Here is a 24,957-nt window from a genome sequence, read left to right as displayed (position 1 = left end):
CATGGTGCCCCTAGTTATAAGCAAGGCTGATGCCAGTGTAGGAGTCTATAATGTCCCAGTGATAAGCCAGGCTCTAGTGTGTAGACTTTGTGATTGTTGACTGGTTGGCCCTACTTTCATGGCTGGATCCCAAAATTTCTGGTCCATGTCTGGACTGCAGCACTGTGAAAGACAATCATGGAAATCTCCAGTCCCTGTGGGGAAGAGTCCATGTGTGAGTATAATTTGATCCTGTGTCCTAGGTCAAAGGGCATCCTTCATGTCTGTAACCCCACAGAGACTGTACTGCAGCACCTGAGAGAAGTATGTTTGGATCTCATGTCTTCCCAGTAAACAGGCCTGCTCTGCATGGACACTAAGACCTTTTTTTAACAGAGGTTGAAAACCACCGTTTGATACTGTGGAGGTCATCAGACTACCCACATGGTGCCTGAGTCTCAGTTCCGGTTTAGGAAGAAATCACTTGAGGCCAGACAGCAGACAGCTAACAAAACTATCATTTATTTACAGACACGGAGCTCGCCTAACCGGCCGAAGCTGGCTGGGCTATCCCCTAATAATCTAACTCAGTTGCCATAGGAACAAAAACCATGACAACCAAATACGCAACAAGATCTGTTCCAGCCCCTTCATGCTAGTGGTATAAAGGGCCCACAAAGCCAGTGACAATGGCTGCTGAGGAAGAATCTTGCTGTAAAGGGCAGCGCAGACCCAGCAGGACAGCCCTGGCCCAGGAAGCACGGTAGGGTCATGGCTGAGTGGTGGGGTCATGCTGAGTGGTGAGGACATGGCACTGCTAGGATCTGGCTATTCTCGACAGCTAGCAGGCTCCCTTGGGGGCTGTTGCAGCTGAATATAAGTTAGAGCAGTTCTTAGGCTATTATAACTTAAGCCAGGGCCAGGCCAAGAATATATTATGGGGGAGCGGGAAGTAGGAGGGACACAATACATAGGCACAGTTTAACTGCTATATTTGGGGGAGGGGGCGCGGTGCGCACTGAAGCCAGTTTCTCTGGCTCACTGGCTCTGTCCCCCAACCTGGAGAGGAGGTACCTGGGCTGCCAGTGCTGGGAAGGGGGAGGGCCTGCTTAACAGGGGAACCGCAGATGCTGTTGCTATCGAGGGGATACTGCATTATGGGCTCCTGCTTCCCCCCATTCCCCTAGCCCCTCTCTTCCTCATCCCATCCCCCTTCCCCTCCCCACTGCCCCCTGCCCCATTCCCCTCCTGCATTCCCCTATCCCCTTCTCTTCCCTCTGTCCTAGCCCATCCCCCTTCTTCCTCCACTGCCTTTTCCTCCACCCTACTCCCTTCCACCACTTCCCTTGCCCCACCCAGCCCCCCTGCTCTACCACATCGTGGGCATCCACCGGTGTACAGAAAACAGGGCACCCAGCACATGTAGATGAGGATGCCCACTGGCACTAGAACCCAGGAGGTGGGGTCCAGCTGCAGAGTCAGTGAGCCAGAGTGGCCACCCTCCCTCACCCGGACAGCTTGGTGCTTGCAGAAATCATGGAGGGTAGTGGCACATGACCCAATGTACCCCCCATGCCTCACCTCTGTGGGGGCAATATCCCTTTCTTCCCCCACCCCCCAAACTACACCCATGGTCCCAAATGTGTCTTCAAGGCCCTCTCCCTAAATGTCCTGGTTAGTGTAGGAACAAGCCAGGGGCAGCACTGGCAGTTCTAGGCTGGAGCCTATGATTGGCCTCAGCAATAATACACTAATTGTATGTCTACACTATGAAATTAGGTTGATTTTATAGAAGTCGATTTTTAAAATCGATTTTATACAGTTGATAGCATACGTCCACACTAAGCGCATTAAGTCGGTGGAGTGCGTCCTCACTACCGTGGCTAGCATCAACTTACGGAGCGGTGCACTGTGGGTATCTATCCCACAGTTCCCGCAGTCTCTGCCACCCATTGGAATGCTGGGTTAAGCTCCCAATGCCTGATAGGGCAAAAACATTGTTGCGGGTGGTTTAGGGTACACGACATTATCGCCCCTCCTTCCGTGAAAACAACGGCAGACAATCATTTTGTGTCTTTTTTCCTGGGCAGACACCATACTACGGCAAGCATGGAGTCCACTCAGCTCACCATCACCGCTGCTGTTGTGGGCAAGTCTACAGTGGGAGCTGCTGTGATGCAGGTAGCCAGTGCAATCACTGACATTCCGTTATCAAGGGTAGTGACTCTGGGAAATGTACGGGCCTTTTTAGATTTTAGGTGCATCATATTACTGGCCTGTGTCACTGGTGAAGAAGTCTTGCAGCCGTGCAATCCAGTCCAGCAACAAACCTGGGGGAGCTGTTCTGGTCCTCCTGAGTGTTGCTGGCAGCAAACTGTGCAGTAGGACTGCTAACCATCCTCATCCACTGCTTCTGCTGCAACTATGCCCTCGTGCTCTCCTGCTCAGGGGATCCGTTCATGAAGCCTGGATAGTAGTAAGGAGCAGTTCAACTATAGTCCGAGCAAATGCAGAATGGTGGTAGAATGTGCCTTTGGACATTTAAAAGCTCGCTGGCACTGTTGGTCAGACCTCATCACAACCAACATTCCCATTGTTATTGCTGCTTGCTGTGTACTCCATAATATCTGTGAGTAAGGGGGAGACGTTTATGGGAGGGTTGGAGGTTAAGGCAAATCGCCTGGCATCCAATTTTAAGCAGCCAGACACCAAGGTGATTAGAAGAGTACAGCAAGATGCACTACACATCAGAGAGGCTTTGAAAACCAATTTCATGACTGGCCAGGCTTCAGTGTGACACTTGTGTGTGTTTCTCCTTGATGCAAACCTGCCCCCTTTGTTGATTTTAATTCTCTGTAAGCCAACCAGCCTTTCCCCTTCGAAATAAACTAAATATTGTTTTGAAACAATGCATTCTTTATTAATTAAAAAAAAATGAGATAACAGACAAGGTAGCCCAGGTGGGGTAGGGAAGGACAAGGCCACATTGCTTATTGTACCCACACTAAAAATCAAATTGTTTGAATGACAGCCTTCTGTTGCTTGGGCCATCCTCTGGAGTGGAGTGGCTCGGTGCCTGGAGCCTTTCCCCCCCGCCCCCGTGTTCTTGGGCATCTGGGTGAGGAGGCTATGGAACACAGGGAGGAGGGTAGGCAGTTATACAGTGGATGCAGAGGGGATCTGTGCTCTTGTTGGCTTTCCTGCAGCTCCAACAGATGCTTCATCATGTCCGTTTGCTCTCCCAACAGATGCTTCATCATGTCCATTTGCTCCCCCATTAGCCTCAGCATCATGTCTTGCCTCTGCTCTTCACGCTCACTTAATTCTTTCCTGGTCTCTGCCACTGAATGCCTCCATGCATTAAGCTGCGCCCTAGCAGTGCGAGAGGACTGCATGAGCTCAGAGAACATGTCATCGTGAGTTCACCACGCTGACCAAACAGGAAATGAAATTCAAAAGTTCCCAGGGCTTTTCCTGTGTACCTGGCTAGTGCATCAGAATTCAAAGTGCTGTCCAGAGTGGTCACAATGGAGCACTCTGGGATAGCACTCGGAGGCCAATACTGTTGATTTGCGTCCACACTACCCCTTATTCGACCCAACAAAGTCGATTTTAATGCTACTCCCCTCACCGGGGAGAAGTACAGAAGTCGGTTTTAAGGGCCCTTTAGGTTGACAGACTGGGGTTGGTTGTGTGGACGCATTCATTTTTAAATCGACCTAATGTGGCTAAATTCAACCTAACCTCATAGTGTAGACCAGGCCTTATAAAAGCTTCTGTAAGGGTTAATGTCACTGCCACACAACATGCCTGTTGCTCCCTGTGTCCTTCTGGGATGTGGGATTTGAAAGCCTCAGCTCCAACCATTAACAACCAAGAAGTGCTGAGTTAAATCTCCCCACAGCCCCCTGGTAAGAATGACAGGAACAAACCACAGCCTTACGAGAAGCTGGAAATGCAAAGTTATGGTGCTGTTTCATACACAACACAACTGTCCCTCTGCCCTTTGGACCATTACATCTGCTGTGATGCTCCTTGGGGAGTGATTTGTCTGCAGACTCCTAAGTATGGCAACTCCAGTGCTTGTTAGCAGCTGGAAATGAACAGAAGGCAACTCACTGATCAGTCAGCCAACAGCAACTCTTCTCCCAATTAGGGCTGCGACACAAGCCACAGGAGGGTCACATCGGACTGTCTGAACAGGAGTCCTAGTTTGGAGTTGGGCTGGTATGTCATAATGTGGCCACATCAGAATGTCAAAATTAAGATGGCAGATGGGACAATGTACTAACTAGCTATGTATTTTGACAGATGCGAGAGGTTTCTTTGTTGGAAATCTTTATTGCATTGGGCCTTGGTAAGCACTTCAGCCATGTGCCTGGAATATATTTGTGGTGCTTCATAACTTATTTATAAATGAACACACAGAACTCTTGTCTCATTTAGGGTGAATTTATTTTAGTGTACCTAAAATGATATGCTAAGGCAATGAATAGGGCAGCCCCTATTCCCCTCCACCCAGGCACACAAGCACAGAACTCTGAGCACAAAGACCAGGCACCCTAGAGAATACACCAGAACTGTACATTCTTCCAGCCCCTCCTTCCACAAATACCACCGTGACACTCTGGCACACCCACATTCACCGCTGTCAAATAATTATATCTTTTGTACAAAGTATGCCTTGTGAGCTATCACACTAAAAGTCCTGATCTATTAAACATTAAAATCCTGTTGGATTGTATGTGTTATCATTGTATGTGCAGTTTTGAAGTTTTGCTCTGCGTGTGTTACTGAAAAATATTGTGACGTTGGAAACACCTACAACTAGACTTTCAGGTACAACAATGAAGAAGCTAAACAGTGCTAATGGCCCATCAAGACAGACAATGGACCACTGAAAAGGCTTCTCCTCACCTGGGAACACTTCAGCCAGCCTATGAATAACGGCTTAGCGAGGCATGCAAGAGCATGTGACCAGCCCACATGATACTGAACTCCATTTTGGTACCTGTACTTTTCCACAAACTGTGCTAGGAACCTGGCTTGAAACAAAGGCGTTCCTGCCCTATGGAAAAACTATACCAGGAGAAAGTGACATCATGACAGGGACTCTCTTCCCTACAAGAGAACACCTAGAAACACTGGAGAAACAAAGACTGAACTGGGGAAGGGGGTCCAAGGCAGAAAAGAAATCCCTGCCTTTGTAAGGAAGCTAAAACCTGCTTGTATCATCCGTCAGGGTGATATATTGCTGATTTAAATTCTGTCTAGTTTGTATGAGACTGACATTGTGTTTCATTTCCTATGTAACCTGCTTTGATGTGTTTGGTATAATTTATTATCACTTAAAAATCTACCTTTCTGTAGTTAATAAACCTGTTTTACATTTTATCTTAACCATTGTGTCTTTGAGTGAAGTGTTTGGAAATCTTAGCTCTGGTAACAAAGGCAGTTGCATATCTTCCCCACATTGAGAGGAAAGTGGACTAATTTAATGAGCTTGCACCCTACAGACCTCTGTGCAGTGCAAGACAGTATAATTCTGGCTTTATACTCCAGTAGGGGTGCAAGGCTTGGGGAGCTGGGAAATTGGCTGGCACCTCTATTGTTGGTCCATGAGTGGCTTAGGTAAAGCACTCAGGTGTGTGGAGCCACCTTGCTATCATTTTGGGTGATAGTCCCCAGAGGGGCTGGTTGTGAGTCACCAGCAGAGCAGGCAGAGAGGCCAACTGAGCTGAATTGTCAGGAGGCACAGAGGTGCCAATGGCTTCCACGCTTCACACTCCATCACAACCAGCACCCTCCCACTGCCATAAGCAAACCCACTACCTGTCCCCTCCATGATCCCCTAGTCCTGGTAAGCCACAGACCCTCCAGATGAGGAAAATGAGATTCCCCCAAAATTCTAGTATCCATCAAGTCACTTGTTCCTTGTCAAAAACCTTCTCTGCCATAACACAAATGTTCCATGAGTGGCCCTGCCCATGCTCTGTTTGCCCCCATTTCAGATGCCATGAATATCACAAGAGCATATAATGAAAGGCAGTATGAAGGATCTAGCCTAAGACTCAGGAGACTTTGTGTGACTGTGGGTAAATCACTTAGTCTCTCTGGGCCTCAGTTCCCTTCTTGCAAAATGAGGATAACAGCACTGCCCTGTTATATAAGATGTGTGAGGATAAACACATTAAAGACAGTGAGGTGCTCAGACACTATGGTCATGAGGCTAGAGAACCTTCAATTGATTCCTCTCCTAAACTAGTCAGGAAGACATGGCAGATTCCACTGGAGAATGGAAGTAGCCACGGTTTATTTTTTCTCTTGGCTTATAGTGAAGGATTAAGTTATGATGACTAAACACTAATAATTCTGTTTCTTAATTAACAAAATAATTATATAACCCCAGAGAGCTCCCCCAACTCTCACTAGGTGCAGGGTTATGACCTTACCTAGTCTGTCATTTCTAAGCTACATGGGCCTGTAACATCACAAGATTCTTTTAAAAGATAATGAGTTTTCCTGAGCAACATTTTTAAAAACTAATTAACAGATCCTCTTGAAAATGTTCAGAAAAACCAAGCTTTACTCAGAGATTATAGTTGGAAAATTTGGGGCAGATACTCTTGTTTTTGTTTTAAATCAACAGTAAAATACAAATTGAACATGATTCCTGCCTCACTTTTCTAGGTACTCAGGCAAACCATCATCCAGTGCAAATGTGGCCAAGCAAAACTCTACTTTTATTATTATGATTACTAGTTTGTGGCACAACCATAATTTGTGATGTACTTTTCAGACATACAAGGAACTCACAATCTAACACTGACTAGGCAAATAGCAGTCAGGGAGACAAAAACAAGGCTGTTCTACAGAAACCAATAAGATTGGCTGTTGGCAGCCCAACAAGGTGAATTTTAGGAGGGACTGAAAAGTGAGAGGAGCCCTGCAGATGAGCTCAGGCAAGCTGGACCATGCATGGCCAATGCATGAAAGAAGGCACAGAGGAGGTTATTTGAGAGACTGACAAATGGGTGAGCAAGGATGGCAACACTGGCAGAGTTGCATTGGGTGGGGGTAGTTTTATATAGAGCCTGACAGGAGGCAACCAGTAGTTTAAATTTGATGCAACAGCAGAAGGAGTCAGTGGAGGGTGATCAAACCCATCAGCAAGGCAGGTGTGTTCAATACATTATTGAAATAAACCCAAAACAGTGTTTCTGAACACAGAGTGCAGAAAGATTTCAAAACTACTTTGTCCCAAATGTAGATTTTGTCATGTCTGGGATACTCTTGATGTGTCCATCTCTGGCGCCAATCACACATGATCTGTGCCAATGTTTAAAATGGGTAAATGGGATGACCTGGATATTTACAGGCCTGTCAAACTAACATTGATCATGGAAAAGATAATGGTGCAGCTGATACAGGACTTGATTAACAATTAATTAATGGAGGGTAATATAATTAACTATGACAAACAGATCTTGTCAAACTAACATCGTATCTTTTTTTGATGAGATTACATCTCTTTCAATGACCTGGAAAAAAACCTAAAATTCTGAATGAGAAAATGTTTTGCTGATGAAAAGTGGTAAATAATGAAGATGACAGATCACTGATTCAGAGTGAAAAGGATCATTTGGTAAAGGCACAAGCTAACAATATGTTTTATTATGGCTAAGTGTAAATGTATCCGTCTAGGAACAAAGAATGTTGGCCACACTTACAGGATAGGGGGGCTCGATCCTGGGAAATAGCGACTCTGAAAACAATTTTGGGATTTTGGTGAATAATCACTTGAATGTGAACTCACAATGTGATGCTGTGGCCAACAGGGCTAATATAGTTCTTGGATGAATAAATATGGCAATCTTGAGAAAGGGTAAAGAGGTTATTTTAGCTCCATATTTGGTACTAGTGCAACTGTTTTTCAAATACTGTGTTCAGTTCTCATGTTCACCATTGAAGAAGCATGTTGCTAAACAGATGGTTCAGAGAAGAGCCACAAAAATGATTATAAAGGATTAGAAAACCTGCCTTATAGTGACAGATTGAACTTCTTGAATCTATTTACCTTAAAGGGGTGACTTGATTACAGTCTGTAAGTATGTACATGGGAAACAAAAACTTAGTAATGGGCTCTTTAGTCCACCAGAGAAAGGGGTAACATGATCCAGAGGCTGGAAATTGAAGTTAGGCAAATTTAGCCTGGAAATAAGGCACACAATTTTTCATAGTGAAAATGATTAACCACAGGAATAATTTAGCAATGGTCATGGTGGATTCTGCATCTCTGACAACCTTTAAGTCAAGATTGGATGTTTGTGCAACAGATCAGCTCTAGGAATTATTGTGGGGCAGGTCTCTGGCCTGTGCTATACAAGTCAGACTAGATGAGCAGAATAGTTCCTTCTGACTTTGGAATATATGTACCGTAAATAAATGGAAGAGATCAACATTCAAAAAAAAAAACCATATCATTTGAAGACTTCAAAATTTTAAATATTTTGTTACTCTAGAAAGTGCTCATGGCCCTTCAGTGTGCTAAAACTACATATTCATAGTGACTTCCTGCTGTTTTTACATTACAGTAATTTTCCACAGCACTCAAGGGCCTGATCCTTCTAGTCATTTGCCATGTGGTTGCTGTTTCCTCATGCAAGAAATCCATGTCACATCAGCGATTTGTGATGAAGTCACTTCAGCAATGTATGTGAGCAACATCGCAAGCCCTGTTGTGATGCAAAGGCACGGAGCTTCTTCAGGTCCTGAAGCGGCTACAAGATTGGACAAAGAAAATATGGCAAACCAAGCCCTACTGAAAAGAGCAGTGGGTAAGGATTGGTCCTAATTTGTCAGCAGAGGAGGAAAAGCAAGATGAACATCAAGTCTTAGATGCCTTAGAAAAATATTTTGTGTTGAAAAGAAAAATATATGAAAAGTCTATTTTCAGTACATTTGATAAAAATGAAACTGTAAACCAAACTTGCAGCCAGGCTGTGCCAGTTAGCCTCATCAAACCAATCTGGTACACTTTCCAACAAACTTATTAGGAATCAAATACTTTTGGGCACCAAAGACAATGAATCCAGAGAACAAATGCTCTGCCAATCAGAAGTGGAACTTAACCATGCAGTTGATATCTGCAAGAGCAGAGAACAAACAAAGGGAGAGCAACAAATTGGAAAATAAAATAAAATAAAAATCAGAAATAGGGGAAGATAACTCCACTGGCTCTCTCACACCCTCCTCCACAAACACACCCCAAAAAAGGTGGGGGGGTGGAAAAGGAAGACTAAAACAAGAACTGGAGCAGTTGTCTGCAAAGAAGAACAAGCGATGCCTGTGTGGTGGGAGAATCCGCAGAAAAGATCAATATCCAGAACATGATGCCACATGTGTTTATTCCAAGAAAAAAAATCATTTTGAAAATGTTTGCAATGACAGAAATAGTTACATTTACATTAGAGGGCTAAGTACAAACCAATAGGTGCCCCTTGTGGCTACACATAGCATTGCAGCTCTCGCACTGGACTTGTGAACATATAAAGGCCATTGTGCCCCTTGCCAATGGTCACATCAATGCATGGGTGGTTTCTCTGCCTGGTAACTCATCCATTGACTCAGTCTTTGGTCCACCACTTCTGGGGGTGGCAGTTGCCTAAACCAGTGGTGCCCAATCTTATTACATAGGAGGGCCACATAAATCTAAGCACAGCCTTGCATGGGCCTGTGTGATTCTGTTTCATATGTACTTAGATAAGTTCTATGTACAGTGCATAAAACGTGTATCAGAATTACAGAAAACGGGGGAAAAGTAAAGAACACATAACTAAAATGATGTAAACATGACGACAAAATACTAATGTATCATCCATTAGCATATTGTGTTGAAGCAGGCCATATTTGACCTGTGAGCTATAGGTTGGGCACCCCGGTCTAACCCGAATTCAAAACTGTTTTTAACAGAAACAAAGATATTTCCCCATCTTCTCTGGGGCTCTTCCTCCTCCAGTCCCCATTTCAGCCTGCTGCCACCTTTCTGGGCTCAACAATTGTTGTGGAGGGCTTCTACACCCCCTCCTTGCAGACAGTATGGGAACCCAGCCCCACCCTATACTCTGTGTTCCAGCCCACAGCCCCACCCTATACTCTGTGTTCCAGCCCACAGCCCCTTCCTGTACAGCTAGCTCAGCTGCTTTACTCATATTTCAGTTTCCCCTTGTCCTCTTTACTTACTCTGTCTCCCAGTCTTTGCCCTGTTTGATCAGGGCCTCTCCCAGGCCTTCCTACTCAGAGAGCTTCCCTGTAGCTTCCTCTCCTCAGTGGTGGATTACTGCACAAGCCAATGGGGCCCATGCCCAGATGCAGCCCCAGCAGAACTCCATCCCGTCCCCACCACTCCCCATACTCCTCCTCTCCCCACAACCTTCCAGGGCCCCGCTGCCCTGCTTCTCCTCTTCCCACTGAGGCCCTGACCCCTGGCCACACCAGAAGCCAGAGCCTGGACGCAGTAGAGTATGTTCCTCTCACATGGAGCTGACTCAGCTGCTCACCCAAACCCCTTGCCAGCAACCCTGCCCCTCCCCATGCATGGACCTGCGCTGAGTCTCTCTCACTGACCTGCACCACACAGATGTCGCCCAAGTCCCTCTCCCCAGCCCAGGACTGGCCTTAGGGAAAACAGCTCCCCCCCCCCACCCGTACACCCCTAACCCCTGCAGTTCCCCCTTTGCCCCTAATCCCTGCCCCCTCTTACGGCCTAACCCCTGCACCACCCTCCTGCATCCATGTGGGGAAACTGACTTGGATGCATGGAGCAGCTGGCACTGCTGCTTGCTCCCCCTTCAAATGCTGCTCCTCCTCATGGACCCCTAGCACAGGGGTTCTCAAATCAGGGGGTCAGAAGGTTATTACATAGGGGGGTAGTGAGCTGTCACCCTCTGTCCAAAGCCATGCTTTGCCACCTGCATTTATAATGGTGTTAAATATATAAAAAAAGTGTTTTTAATGCATAAGGGGGATTGCAATCAGAAGCTTGCTGTGTGAAATGGGTCACCACTACAAAAGTCTGAGAACCCCTGCCCTAGGCAGATGTGAGAAGGCGAGTGAGGAGCAACATCAGGGCTCCCTTCATCCAGGTCACTTTCCCCACCTGGGCTGCATAAGGCGAGAGAAGAAAGCAACAGCTCCTAATGCTCACCTCACAGCACAGGTGGGGGCAGTGATCTCAATGCACAGAGCACTTGGTGTTGCTCCTCACTCCCCCTCACCCCCCTAAGGGGGCACAGGGGAACCTTGGGGGCAAGCATATCTGTGTGTCACCACTTGCTCTCTTCATGTTCCTCTGCAGGGAGGAATCACAGAAGATTAGGATTAGAAGAGATCTCAGGAGGTCATGTAGTCCAATCCCCTGCCCCATGTTGGACCAACCCCAACTAAATCATCCCAGCCAGGGCTCTTGTCAAAAAAGCCAGGGCTTAAAAACCATAAAGGACAGAGATTCCACCACTTCCCTAGGTAACCCATTCCAGTGCTTCACCACCCTACAGATTGATATGTAGAAGTCTGCATCTTTTAACTCGAGGGCAGTATACCAATCCCTTGGATCCAGTGATGGGATGATTGATCCCAAGGAGATCATGTAGAACTTCAACCTCTTGAGATATCAGTTGAGTCAATGTAGGTATAAGACTTCCCTTGCCTTTAGGAATCAAAAAAATAACTGGAGTAAAGCCTCTTTCCCCTTAGATGAATTGGCACCTCCTCCACCACTCACATGCTGAGGAGGGACTGAATTTCTTGCTCTATCAGAAGCTTGTGAGAAGGGTCCCTGAAGAGGGATGAGGAAAGTGTGTGCGGGGAAGAAAGGAGGTTTTTGAAATAAACTAGAGGATATAACCAGGCTCTACTGTGTTTAGAACCCAGTGGTCGGAAGTGACCCCTTTCCAGGCCTTGAGAAAATGGGAGAGAGAGTTGGAAAAAATAGGGATAACCGAATCCAAAGTGTGAGGAATGGGTATTTCGAGGCACCAGCGTGGTGCAGGGCCGACTAAACATGTCCTGCAGAGGAGGAGGAGGGTAGAGGTGGCCTGCACCCAGAGCCTTTGTCCCTGTCTCCCCTGTGGTCAAATCGGTTCTGGTGGGAGTAGAAACAGCCATACTGCTGTGGCCTATATTGCCTCCTAGGCTGAGACTGTGACTGTAAGCCCAGGGACTTCAATGTTGCCCAGGTGTCTAAAGCCATGGAGCCTGGCATCTGTTTGCTCTGAAAACAGCAAAGGACCCTTAAGTGAGGGAACTCAGCTGCCTGCAACCACGAGCTCTTACGCATCGTCACAGAAGTGGCCATAGATCTGGCCACCAAATCCACAGCGTCAAGGACCACGGGCAAGGAGGCTCTGCCCACTGTCGTGCCTTCATCCATGAGGACAGAGTACTCCTGCCGGCTGTCCTGGGGAAGTCTGTCTTTGAATCTGTTATTGCTTCCCACAAGTTATAATCATAGGCTGCTGGTTCACTATGCTCAACTGGAGACCCCCATCCATCGAATAGGCCTTCCTCCCAAGAAGGTTCATTTTCCTGGGCTCCTTTGGTATGGGGTTAGACCCCATTTGGCCTTGGCAGCCACCACAACAAGGGACCCCAGAGGATGTGAGAGAATAGGAACTCTCAGCCTCTTGCAGGCACAAAGTACTTTCTTTGCTGTGGGTGAAATGGAGGCAGGAGTCTGACAAATGGCCTTGATAGGTCCCAAAATTGCATTGTGTAAGAGCAGGGCCACCTTCGCAAGGGCTGCGGCCACCAGAATGTCCAGGAACACAGGTGCCTGTTCCCTGACTACCTCTGCCTGCAACCCAAGCTTAGAGGCCACACACTTCAACTTTTGGTGGGCCCTTAAGTTGTTCTGTACTGGGAAGGACCCCATAAGCGCGAGCTTGTGCTCTGGGGATGATGAGGAAGAGGTGTGTGCTGCAATAGCGTCCAGTCCAGCCTCTGTCCGAGGCACATGAACTTGGGTACTGGTACTGGCCACAGTACCAGGGAGTACCCCTGCTTGGCCACCGGCATCAGTGCTGGGATCTGCACTGGCCTCAGCACCAGGGGTCGGCTCCAGAGTTTCCTTGTGCGCCCGCGGTGCCACAACAGTCTCCGAGTGCATCAAGTTGGAGTGCTGTGAGTTGTTCCTTTGTCCTGGTGGAAGCCACCGTGGGTTCCAAAAAGACCGTTGTAGGGGTGCTGCACCCCACAGCCCCATGGGCTGGGTGCTTTGATTCGTCCCTGCTCCTAGCACTCCCAATGGCAGAATCATCTGTGGGGATTGACGTGGAACCTCTCTTCAGTGCCAGCATCTTGAATAGTCAGATCCTGGGTCCAAACTTGATTAAGATGGCAATGCGGAGACGGAGGATCACAGTGGGATGGATCCTCCCAGTTCTCGAGATTGGTGCCGTGGAGACATCTCTGGCAAGGCTATGTAGGAGGGCTTCCCCCTGGAGGTTGGTCTTGAAACCGGCTTAAAAGTGGTCAACCTCAGTGCCGCATCCTGTCTCCCATGTGGGCTCAGTACTGATAAAGTCATCAGATCCTTGGTGGCCATGTAGGCTTCAGGGGTCGAAGGCACCATAAACTGGACCATCCAATGCCAACCAGCTAGTTAGTCGAGCACTACTGGAGGCTGTGACACTGGCGCCAGTGCCTCTGCCAGTGCTTGCCACAATGCCAGGGAGGGAGAGTGGTCTGGCACGGGTCTCACTCTATCCCTATCTGCTTGCTTGTCTCCCTTCAGTGCCAGCAACGGAGTCATCTCCCGGTGAACTCGGTGTTGCTTCTTCAGTACCAGTGAGGACTGATGCCGAAAGCTCTTAGCCACTGGCAGAGCACTTTGCACTAACACCAAAGTCCAAAGTACTCAACGCCAAGTCCAATTTTGGCTCTGAGGCGAGTCTCAGTGCCACCTCCTAAATAGGACTTCCAGCCTTGCTGCTCTGTCCTTCTGTGTGCGGGACTTAAATTCTTGGCAGATGTTGCAGCATTCTTTCCTATGACCTTCTCCCAATCACTTCAGACAACTCATATGAGGAGTCCCAGTCCTACACTATAACTACTTAAAACTACTGAACTTACTAAACTATTTACAATGAAAAAACAGTAGAAACCCCTAAAACACTTTGCTCAAGGCAAAGAGGGCAAGTTTCAACAGCCACACAGGCGGTAAGAAGGAACTGAGAAGCACGGAGTTGGCAGGGGTCCCTGATACCGGTGCTATGAGCATGCCACACCAGGGGGAGCCAGTGCCAAACCAATAGATACCACCAGGGGGAATATCTCCGACAGTCGTGCTTGCACACCTAAATCAGAATGGACATGTGCACGCACTCAAAGAAGAAAGAGTGCTTTTAAAGAAAATGTTAGCCAGCATGATTTGAAAAATCCCTTCACATTTACATCCTTTGGATATCAAAGGTGTACTTTTAAAAGTGAGCAAATATTTTAATGAACATATTTTAAAATCCTGGATGTAGAGAGGGTGCATTATATTTAACAAGTTAGCTGGCTCTGATGAACCCTAGGCCCATGTGAATTTTACTTGCAAAATGAAAATGGGTTTGATTTGGTGAGTGTAGCCATGACCTACATGGGATGTGATTGTGATCAGAGGCGATCAGTGCAGTTATTAATGTCTTTAATTTAGCATGTGCCTCTAGATTAGTAATTTGAATTCTGCAGAAAAAGCCATGGGTGATAAGGCCTGAAGTCAGGGGAGAAAAGATTCCTGTGTGTGACAAAATAGAAGCATCCATCCATTTCATTGTGGCTACTGGGGACCAAAGCAGCTTCCATATGTTCATCTAAATACTTCAAAAAAAGATTCAAATCAGATGGTCAATCTGATGAGTCACAGAACACGCAAAATAGGCTGGCTCAGTGAAGTCCATCTCCGGTGCTTTTAGCATACAGCACTACCACCTCAGGTCCAGGAGCATAGGAAGGCGCAAGTTGATCTTTGCCAGCCTAATCAGCTTCCTCTCTAGCACTTCATATTATACCCAGAGCAAATCTGAATCCCTGCAGATGAGTCAGTCTTGTTAAAACTCAAATCAGTATTAATGGATTTCTCACTCCAGACCAAATTGCAGTTGCTATTTGCTAGTTGAGTAGAACTGCCCAAACTAAACATTCAATTCCGATTTTGAGGCAACAGGAACAATGCCAATAATTCTAACTACAAGTGAAGCATGAAATACTATGATGTTCCTCTATTGGATTTGGGCATGTCTCCTGTACAGAAGGAACTTTACAGAATCCTAATTTATTTGTGTAATACAGCACAGAGCCCTTGTTGAACCAGGCATACCATGGCAGTCCCATTGCCAGGTACTACAACCTCAGCGTTTACCGCACTGTGGAGGCTGTGACACCCCTGGCATCCCCCTATTCTCAATTGTCATATAATTAGAATATGTTTTGCACAAAGCATGCCTTGTGAGCTGATTCTAAAAGTCTTGATCTGCTAGACAATAGCATGTTGGATTGTATGTGCTATCACTGTATGTGAAATTATGAAGTTTGGCTAGGTATGTGTTACTGAAACATGTTTTGTGGCTGAAAACACCCACAGCAGCCTTTCAGGTGCCACAGTAAAAAGGTCAAACAATGCTAACAGCTTATTAAGGAAAGACACAAAAGCACAAGGTTTACTCCAGGAACTGTGTACAATAGAAACCTCTCAAAGAGATAGCACTACACAGTGGGAACTGTTTGACCCAGGTCACAATAAAAGAGCTTTCCAGCAAGTGGAGGAAGATATAAAAGGGGGAAATGACATCATGATGGAACCTCGCTCTCCCAACAACGCCACATGTGGAAACACCTGAGGATCAAAGACTGAACTGGGGGAAGTGATGGTCTCAGGCTAAAGGGATTTCTAAACTGTACATAAAAACCTGGGAAACCCAAGCTGCAAAGCAAAGGTAGCTTGTGCCTAAAAATCTGCCAGCCTGTTTATCACTCAGGTTGAGAATTTGCTAATTCATATCCTACCTATCTAGTAAATTAAGCTCAGTTTGCATTTGTTTATTTACTAGGTAAATTTGCTTTGATCCGTTTGTCATTACTTATAATCACTTAAAATCTATCTTTCGTAGTTAAACTTGTTTCTGCTTTATCTAAACCAGTGAGTTAGAGTGAAGGATGTAGGAACCACAACTCAGGGAATATGCAATAGCCTTTTGCTCCTTCCACATTGGAGGGAAGGGACAAATTTTATGAGCTTACACTGTACATTTCCCTGTGCAGCACAAGATGGTTTAATTCTGGGGTTATCCTCCAGAGAGGGTGTATGCCTGAGGAGCTGGCAGTAGCTTTTCCATGCAGGGGCTGGTCAGAGCCTGCTTGTAACTGCAGCTGGGTGTGCCTCTACCTGTATGTATGCTGGTGAAAGTGCAGGCTCGAGGGCTCTGCAGCTTGTCACAGCAGTACAGTGTGAAAGGGAGCCCAGGCTAGTGGGTCGGGGGGGAAAGGGTTCAGTGGCACCCTAGGCCCAGGTGGCACCCTCAGGGGAACCCATCACAGAGGCTTCCTTGGATCACAGGAGAATGAGCTTTGTATAGATCTCTTGTCCAGGGAAGTGATTGGTTGTAGTTCAGGTCCAGGCACCAGTCAGAAAAGGATGCAACTGAAGTTAGGGTTATTGTGATTTTGTTTCAAGGATCCAAGGAGAAGAGTGGTGGGGTCCCCTGCCCAGGGTAACAATGTCTGGTCAGGCACCCGCACCCCCAGAGAGGGGCCTGTAGCCAAGTGGAAGTGATAACAGCAAAGGAATTGAGCTAGGTCAGAGACAGATTCACCCTTGCTGTGGGTGAAATCACTCTTCCCAGACCCACAAGAACCGTTACACATCCCAGGGGTGGAAATCAAATACAGGACAGACTGAGAGTGTTTCCCCTGCCAATGTTCTCCTAAAAGCTGAGAACTCTTAACTGCAATCTGAGCATCACAGGAACCCAGCTGAGAGGCTGCCTAGCATAGAAAAGAGACTGTTTCAACACATCCTTAGCCATATCTCCTTCCTGAATGTCCCAACCAAACAGCAAGACAATACCGGCTATAGGCAGTTCCCCAGCAAAACAGATGGCAGGCTCCTTGTGCAGCTGCAGCCCCTTGCTGGACCTCTCTCCCCTGCCAGTTTTAGATGTGGCAGCGGAAGCAAGATGCCCGAGTTCAAGCCTGCTGGGGACCCTGGGTATGTACTATGGCTGCTAGCTTATGTTGATGTCTGTGCTTCCTGATCTACCTATTTACCCATTAAAGCTAGCACACAGGTGTGTGGTAAGGGGAGGTCTCTATCTTCACCTGCAGAGTAGACATATCCTAAATTATACCAGTGGAAGGAAGCACTATGCTTAGATCCAGGAATAGGCCTCAAGTGTCCTTGCCATGTGACAATTTGAAGAATCAGTCTACTTACACCTTATGAATGTTTTGAGTAGGGCAGTGCTTAATTTGTAATGAGAGAGGTACTAGAGCTGAAGCATTTTTACTTTAATAACTGCCATATTAGCTCAGAGATGCCAGCCTCTGAACTGCCAAGCCCAGAGGGGTCAGGGCTCAGCCCTGGCACAAATTAAGCACTATTAGTGTGACTGTCTACACTGCAGTTAGACCTCCACAACTGGCCCATGCGAACTGACCTGGGCTTAGGAGCTGTTTAATTGTAGTGCAACTGTTCAGACTCAGGCTGCAGCCCAAGCTCTGGGACACTCCCCACCTCACAGGGCCCAGGACCCCAAGCTACAACCAAAGTCCAAACATCTACATCTCAGCTGATCAGCCCCTTAGCATGAGCCCCACATTTTTAATTGCAGGGTAGACACACCTGTGTTAGACTGCATCTGCCATTGTGAACGTGGGGCTTGACTTCATTGTTATTTTACTTCTGTGTTGCCTGCAGAGCAGGGTGGCTGGAAAGCAGCAGCTGCTAACTGGGAGCCCAGCTGTGAAGGCAGAGCCACCACCTCACAGCAGTACAGAAGTAAGGATGGCATAGTATGGTATTGCTATCCTTAATTCTGTGCTGCTGCCTTCAGAGCTGGGCACCCAGCCAACAGCTGCTGCTCTTCAGCTCTGAAGGCAGTGCAGAAGGATGGAAATACTGCAAACTCCCCCCACCCCACAAAAAAAAAAATTAAAAAAATGAATAACTCGCATACCATCCCTGCAATTTCTTTTTGGGGCAGGCCCACCCATTTGAAAAACACTGGTTTCCCTCATGAAATCTGTATCAGTGGTCTCAAACTTTTGTGCTGATGACCCCTTTCACATAGTAAGCCTCTGAGTGCGACCCCACTCCTTATCAAAATTAAAACTTTTTTTTATATATTTAACTCCATTATAATGCTGGAGGCAAAGCAGGGTTTGGGATGGAGGCTGACAGTTTGTGACTCCCCATGTAATAAACTTGTGACCCAACCCCCAGTTTGAGAACCCCTGATCTACATAGTATAGGAGAAAAAAGAGAGCCACAACCAGATTTCACAGTCCATGACATTTATGGTTGTGAATTTGGTAGGGTGCTCCTATACGGTTTCATTAAGAGACTATTCTGTAAGCTATAAAGCTCTAATCTACGTGGTTTTCACAGTGACGTTTCATCTTAGAGAATATAGGACTCAGACTTTAAGGTCAGAAGGGACCAATATGATCTTAGTCTGACCTCCTGCACAAAGCAGGCCACAGGATCCTACCCATCCGCTTCTATAACAAACTCCTAACCTATGTCTGAGTTGCTAAAGTCTTCAAATTGTGGTTTGAAGACCTCGAGATGCAGAGAATCCACAGCCAAGTAACCATGCCCCACGCTGCAGAGGAAGGCGAAAAACCTCCAGGACCTCTACCATTTGCCCGGGAGGAAAATTCCTTCCTGACCCAAATATGGCGATCAACTAAACCCGGAGCATGTGGACAAGAGACTCACCAGCCAGCACTCAGGAAAGAATTCTCTGCAGTAACTCAGATCCCATCCCATCTAACATCCCATTACAGACCACTGGGCATACTTACCTGCTGATAATCAAAGATCAATTGACAAAATTAAGCTATCCCATCATACCATCCCTTCTAAACTTATCAAGCTTAGTCTTAAAGCCAGATATGCTTTTGCACCCACTACTCCTCTTGGAAGGCTGTTCCAGAACTTCACTCCTCTAATGGTTAGAGACCTTCGTCTAATTTCAAGTCTAAACTTCCCAGTGTCCAGTTTATACCCATTTGTTCTTGTGTCTACATTGGTACTAAGCTTAAATAATTCTCCTCCCTCCCTATATTATCCCTCTGATATATTTATAAAGAGCAAGCATACCCCCCCTCAACCTTCTTTTGGTTAGGCTAAACAAGACAAGCTCTTTGAGTCTCCTTTCATAAGATAGGTTTTCCATTCCTCGGATCATCCTAGTAGCCCGTACAAAGTGTACAGAAGGCAAATACAGGCCATTTGCCCCTGAACTGGCACCATTTCTAATAAAGGAATGGAAGTTGCTCTGGTAAATCGTATAAGGCACTTGGACTGTCATTTTCATAATTAAAACTTGCTCGCCACTCAGATACAGATGTTAATATTTAGAACTTTTGGCTATTCATTTAAACATGGTGGAATGAGTCAGTTGTTGCAAAGTTTAAGGGTAGCAAATGGTCCTGATTAAAAAGGTTTATTCTAAGCAGTTTGATATGGAATACTAAAAATCAATGGATTTACATTCATCAGAGGTTTCCCATTTACATTGAGGAAAAAGTAGTAAAATGGGAAAACTTAGCATTTCGCTTCTGTGACATTTAATATTCCTCGCCTTCATCCTCTCCATCAATTGAGTCTGTGCCCACTTCTTCATAATCCTTCTCAAGTGCAGCCAAGTCTTCCCGAGCCTCTGAGAATTCTCCTTCCTCCATCCCTTCTCCCACATACCAGTGAACAAAGGCACGTTTGGCATACATCAAGTCAAACTTGTGGTCCAGACGGGCCCATGCTTCAGCAATGGCTGTGGTGTTGCTGAGCATGCAGACTGCACGCTGAACTTTGGCTAGATCACCACCAGGAACAACGGTTGGGGGCTGATAATTTATACCAACCTGGAAAAGAGGAAAACACACTTAATTTTCCTGTAGGGTTTGGTGATGGCTGTGATTAGTTACTGACCACATAGTAAAAAGCAAGACATTAATTTTAATCATAGAATCTCAGGGTTGGAAGGGACCTCAGGAGGTCATCTAGTCAAGCCCCTGCTCAAAGCAGGACCAATCCCCAACTAAATCATCCCAGACAGGGCTTTGTCAAGCCTGACCTTAAAGAACGCTTTCAGGAGGGAGATTCCGCTACCTCCCTAGGTAACTCATTCCAGTGCTTCACCACCCTCCTAGTGAAAAAGTCCCCCCCGCCCCCCCAATATAGAACCTAAACCTCCCCCACTGTAACTTGAGACCATTACTCCTTGTTTCATCATCTGGTACCACTGAGAACAGTTTAGATCCATCCTCTTTGGAACCTGCTTTTAGGTAGCTGAAAGCAGTATCAAATCCCCCCTCATTAGTCTCTTCTGCAGACTAAATCATCCCAGTTCCCTCAGCCTCTCCTCATAAATCCTGTGCTCCAGCCCCCTAATCATTTAGTTGCCCTCTGCTGAACTCTTTCCAGTTTTCCACATCCTTCTTGTAGTATGGGGCCCAAAATTGGATACAGTACTCCAGATGAGGCATCACCAGTGCCGAATGAAGGGAAATGATCACGTCCCTCAATCTGTTGGCAATGCCCCTACTTATACAGCCCAAAATGCCGCTAGCCTTCTTGGCAACAAGGGCACACTGACTCTCATCCAGCTTTTCGTTCACTGTAACACCTAGGTGCTTTTCTGCAGAACTGTTGCCTAGCCTTTCTGTCCCTAGTCTGTAGCAGTGCATGGGATTGTTCCTTCCCAAGTGCAGGACTCTGCACTTGTCCTTGCTGAACCTCAGATTTCTTTTGGCCCAATCCTTTAATTTGTCTAGGTCCTTCTGTATCCTATCCCTATCCTCCAGCGTATCTACCACTCCTCCCAGTTTAGTGTCATCTGCAAAGTTGCTGAGGGTGCAATCCATGCCATCCTCCAGATCATAAATTTTACTTAATATAACTGTCTAAGGAGCTCTGCACACAAACAACTGCAAGCTCCTACCCCTAAGATATTTATAAAGCCCACTAGATACCTACAGGACAGTTTTAATACATTTCAGTAAGACACTGATAAACAACAAAGGAGTAAAAAGCCATTGTATAATTATTTAGCAGCTGTTAAGAGACTTGCCTTAAAACCAGTAGGACACCAGTCAACAAATTGGATTGTGCGCTTGGTTTTGATAGCAGCAATAGCAGCATTGACATCCTTGGGAACAACATCACCACGGTACAACATACAACAGGCCATATACTTGCCATGGCGAGGATCACACTTCACCATCTGATTGGATGGCTCAAAGCAAGCATTGGTGATCTCAGACACAGAGAGCTGCTCATGGTAGGCTTTCTCTGCTGAAATAATTGGGGAGTAGGTTACCAATGGGAAGTGAATACGGGGGTAAGGTACCAGATTAGTCTGAAATTCAGTCAGATCCACATTTAAGGCACCATCAAATCGGAGGGAGGCAGTAATGGAAGACACTATCTGACCAATGAGGCGATTGAGGTTGGTGTAAGTAGGGCGTTCAATGTCCAGGTTCCTCCGGCAAATGTCGTAGATGGCCTCATTGTCAACCATAAAGGCACAGTCGGAATGCTCCAGAGTGGTGTGGGTAGTCAAAATGGAGTTGTATGGTTCAACAACTGCTGTGGAGACCTGGGGTGCAGGATAGATTGCAAATTCTAACTTGGATTTTTTTCCATAGTCAACTGAGAGGCGCTCCATCAGCAGTGAAGTAAAGCCTGAGCCAGTGCCTCCCCCAAAACTGTGGAAAATCAGGAAGCCCTGCAGACCAGTGCACTGGTCAGCCTGAAAGAAAGAAAAAATATTTTACAATGGACAAGTCTGAACATTTAGAATACACTTTCTCCCCGCCCCCAAAGGAGCTCACAAATCTGCTCAGCTCTTATGAATTCAACGATGGGTGAAAACCCTTCAAGCTCCAGGAAAAAAAAAAATTATTGATTCATCAGGGTATTAGTCAGGACAACCATCCTCCCCAGAAGCCAAAACCAGACAAACCTGCTTATAGTATTTGTGGACATCCATTTACTGAGAGTCCCCCCCCTCACCATTTACTGAGAGTCCCAGGGTGGGGGGGGGTCTCTGGAGGGGATGGTCAGGGGACAAGGAGTTGGGTGGATTGGATGAGTTGGGAGTTCTGGGGGTCCTGTCAGGAGGCGAGGTGTGGAAAGGGGTTGGGGCAGGCGGGGGGGAGGGTTGGATGTGTCAGGAGTTCTGGGGGTCCTGTCAGGAGATAGGGAGTAGTTGGATAGGCATGGGAGTCCTGGGGGTCTGGCTGGGGATGGGGTGTGGATGAGGGTTGGGGCAGTCAGGGGACAGGTAGAAGGTAGAGTCTAGTCTGGGGACAAGGAAAAAAAGGGAGCCTTAGATAGGGGGTGGGGTCCCAGGAGAGGGTAGTCAGGGGACAAAGGAGCAGCGGGGTTGAGAGTTTTTAGGGGGGCAGTCACCAGGCATTTCCCGAGCCCTGACGACACCCCCGCCCCCCCGCCCCATACACATACCACGCCCTCTGCCCTAGCTCTGCAGCCTCCCAGGCCCCTGCCTGAACCTCCCTCATACATACCCAGCCTCTACTTGACTCCTTCATCCTACCACAACCCTGCCCTGACTCTGGCACCCCCACCCATACCCAGTGTCCCCTGCTCCTGATACCTACACCCCCTCACATACCCAGCCCCAGCCCTGACTCCAGCCCTCTGGGTCCTGGCGCCAGCCCCGCACAGCCCACTGCTGGTCTGGGGTTTCTGGCTGATGGAAACCCTTTCCAGCTGGGTCCCAGCCGCAGCACTGCTCAGCCCGCTGCCGCCTAGTGAACAGAACCCCAGACAGCACAGCAGGCTGAGGCGGGCTGCAGCATAAGATCAAGATTTCATTTCATTTTAAATGAAGCTTCTTAAACATGTTGAAAAACCCTGTTTATTTACAATACAACACTAGTTTAATTATATAACTACATAGACTTAGAGAGAGACCTTCTAAAAAGGTAATGTATTACTGGCACGCGAAACCTTAAATTAGAGTGAATAAATGAAGACTTGGCCACATCGCTTCTGAAAGGCTGCCGACCCCTGATATAGGCTATGCAAAGCACATACTAACCTACCCCTAAAAGGAGCCAGAAAAAAACTGGACTCACCCAGCTAGTTCACCACATGGTGCGTTAGACTGAGGGAGCCTGAGACCTCACAAGCATGGTCACAGTTTCTCTCCCACCTTGTTATCTTTGTTCATATGGAAAAAAAAGTTAACAATAAAGTTAGAAGGAAACACTGGAACATGAAGATCAACTTCAGCCCACAAAGCAAGCATTCAGGTGTGGAGGATAAACGCTGCAGTGGCTGCAGCTAAGGACTGATTCCTTCTCATTACTAAAGTGCAAACCAGGGTGCTATGTGATAGGCCTCAGCCCTGCCTTTATGAATTTGTCAGACAAACCTGAAACAAACTTTTTGGTTTGATATAAACATGCTTTTAGGCAAGTTAGGGGTGCTGGTCAATTGCAGTCCAAGAGAGATCACAATGGAATCTTAGATTTTCCTTCTGATTGGAGTAGTTCCATTTCACATGACTGAAGCAAATTGCAGAATTTTACAGCTACTGGAGACCTCATAGCTTTTCATCTATACATGACTCGGACTATAGAGCTGAATTCTGAGCCCTCACACATCTGACCACTTAGATTATTTCTAAACCGCAATGTAGAAAGCGCTTTATAAAGGTACATCTTCAGTGCAGAAAAACTGGAACTTACCAGCTTCCTGATACGCTCCAGAACAAGGTCATATCTCTTTCCCAACAGTGTAATGCCTGAGCATATATATTAGCAGCATCCTCCTTGCCAGAGATCAGTTGTTCAGGGTGGAAAAGCTGCTTGTATGTTCCCATTTCGTACTTCGTCTGGAAAGGGGATATTGTGCATTGAGTTTACAGTAAGTTAATTTTGGTTAGACAAAAAAGGTTTCAAACTCACGTGCCTCAAATAAGGCACCTAAACCACCTCTAGACAGCTCAACAAATTGGCTTGACTTTATAGACGCCATTGCTAGAAGATACCGAGGATGCTTACTAGGTTCAGTGGATGTTTAACACTGAAGACAACCAAGTCACTTTTTAGGTATGAAATTTGATTTTTTTGGCCTAATACCACTCTGGTACCAGCAAATTTTAAACTATACAAACAACTTATGTTTCATAAAACTTTGCTTTAAAGCAGCAATTGTCCATTTTTATAAACTCAGATTCTAAAGCCAAAAGGTAGAACATCTAGGCTGATTGCCTGCATAACAGGCCAGAGACTCTCTCCTACCGATTCCTGCAGTGGAGAAAGTTCTTTTCCTACACATAAGCATACATCAAATGTCTAATTCAAAAACTTAAGTCTGGGCTATATTGGAAAAGCTTCCAATTTCTACTGAAGATATAGAGAAAAATAAAGAAAAAGAATGGATTGTTATTATATTGTAGGACCAAAGATGCAGAAAGCACCCCAAAAGTACCTAAATGCACAGTGAAGCCAGAAGAGAATTAAGCATGCCCAGGTGCTTTTGAAGATCACTCCAGGTGCTATACCTTTAAGAAATCTGGCCTTAATGATAATTTACCACTTCCTAAAATAATTCCTTCAAATGGTTGGTTACCAAATGGCTATAAATCTGCATCTTATTCTAATATTCTTTTCCTAGATTAACCTCAGCCATTTAACCATGTGCCTTTGTTTGTTAGTTTGAAGAATATCTTCTCCCTGTGC

At 46.3% G+C, this 24,957-nt stretch overlaps 1 pseudogene; it reads right to left on the bottom strand.

Moving 5' to 3' along the window:
* Nucleotides 1-19,672: 19,672 nt before the first annotated feature.
* Nucleotides 19,673-24,143, bottom strand: LOC116830675 (tubulin alpha-1C chain-like; annotated as a pseudogene).
* Nucleotides 24,144-24,957: the final 814 nt, after the last annotated feature.

This window comes from Chelonoidis abingdonii, chromosome 4 (assembly GCF_003597395.2).
Source record: "Chelonoidis abingdonii isolate Lonesome George chromosome 4, CheloAbing_2.0, whole genome shotgun sequence".
Taxonomy (NCBI): domain Eukaryota; kingdom Metazoa; phylum Chordata; order Testudines; family Testudinidae; genus Chelonoidis; species Chelonoidis abingdonii.
Note: the sequence above shows the minus strand (reverse complement) of the source record. Positions and strands in the feature narration are given on the sequence as shown.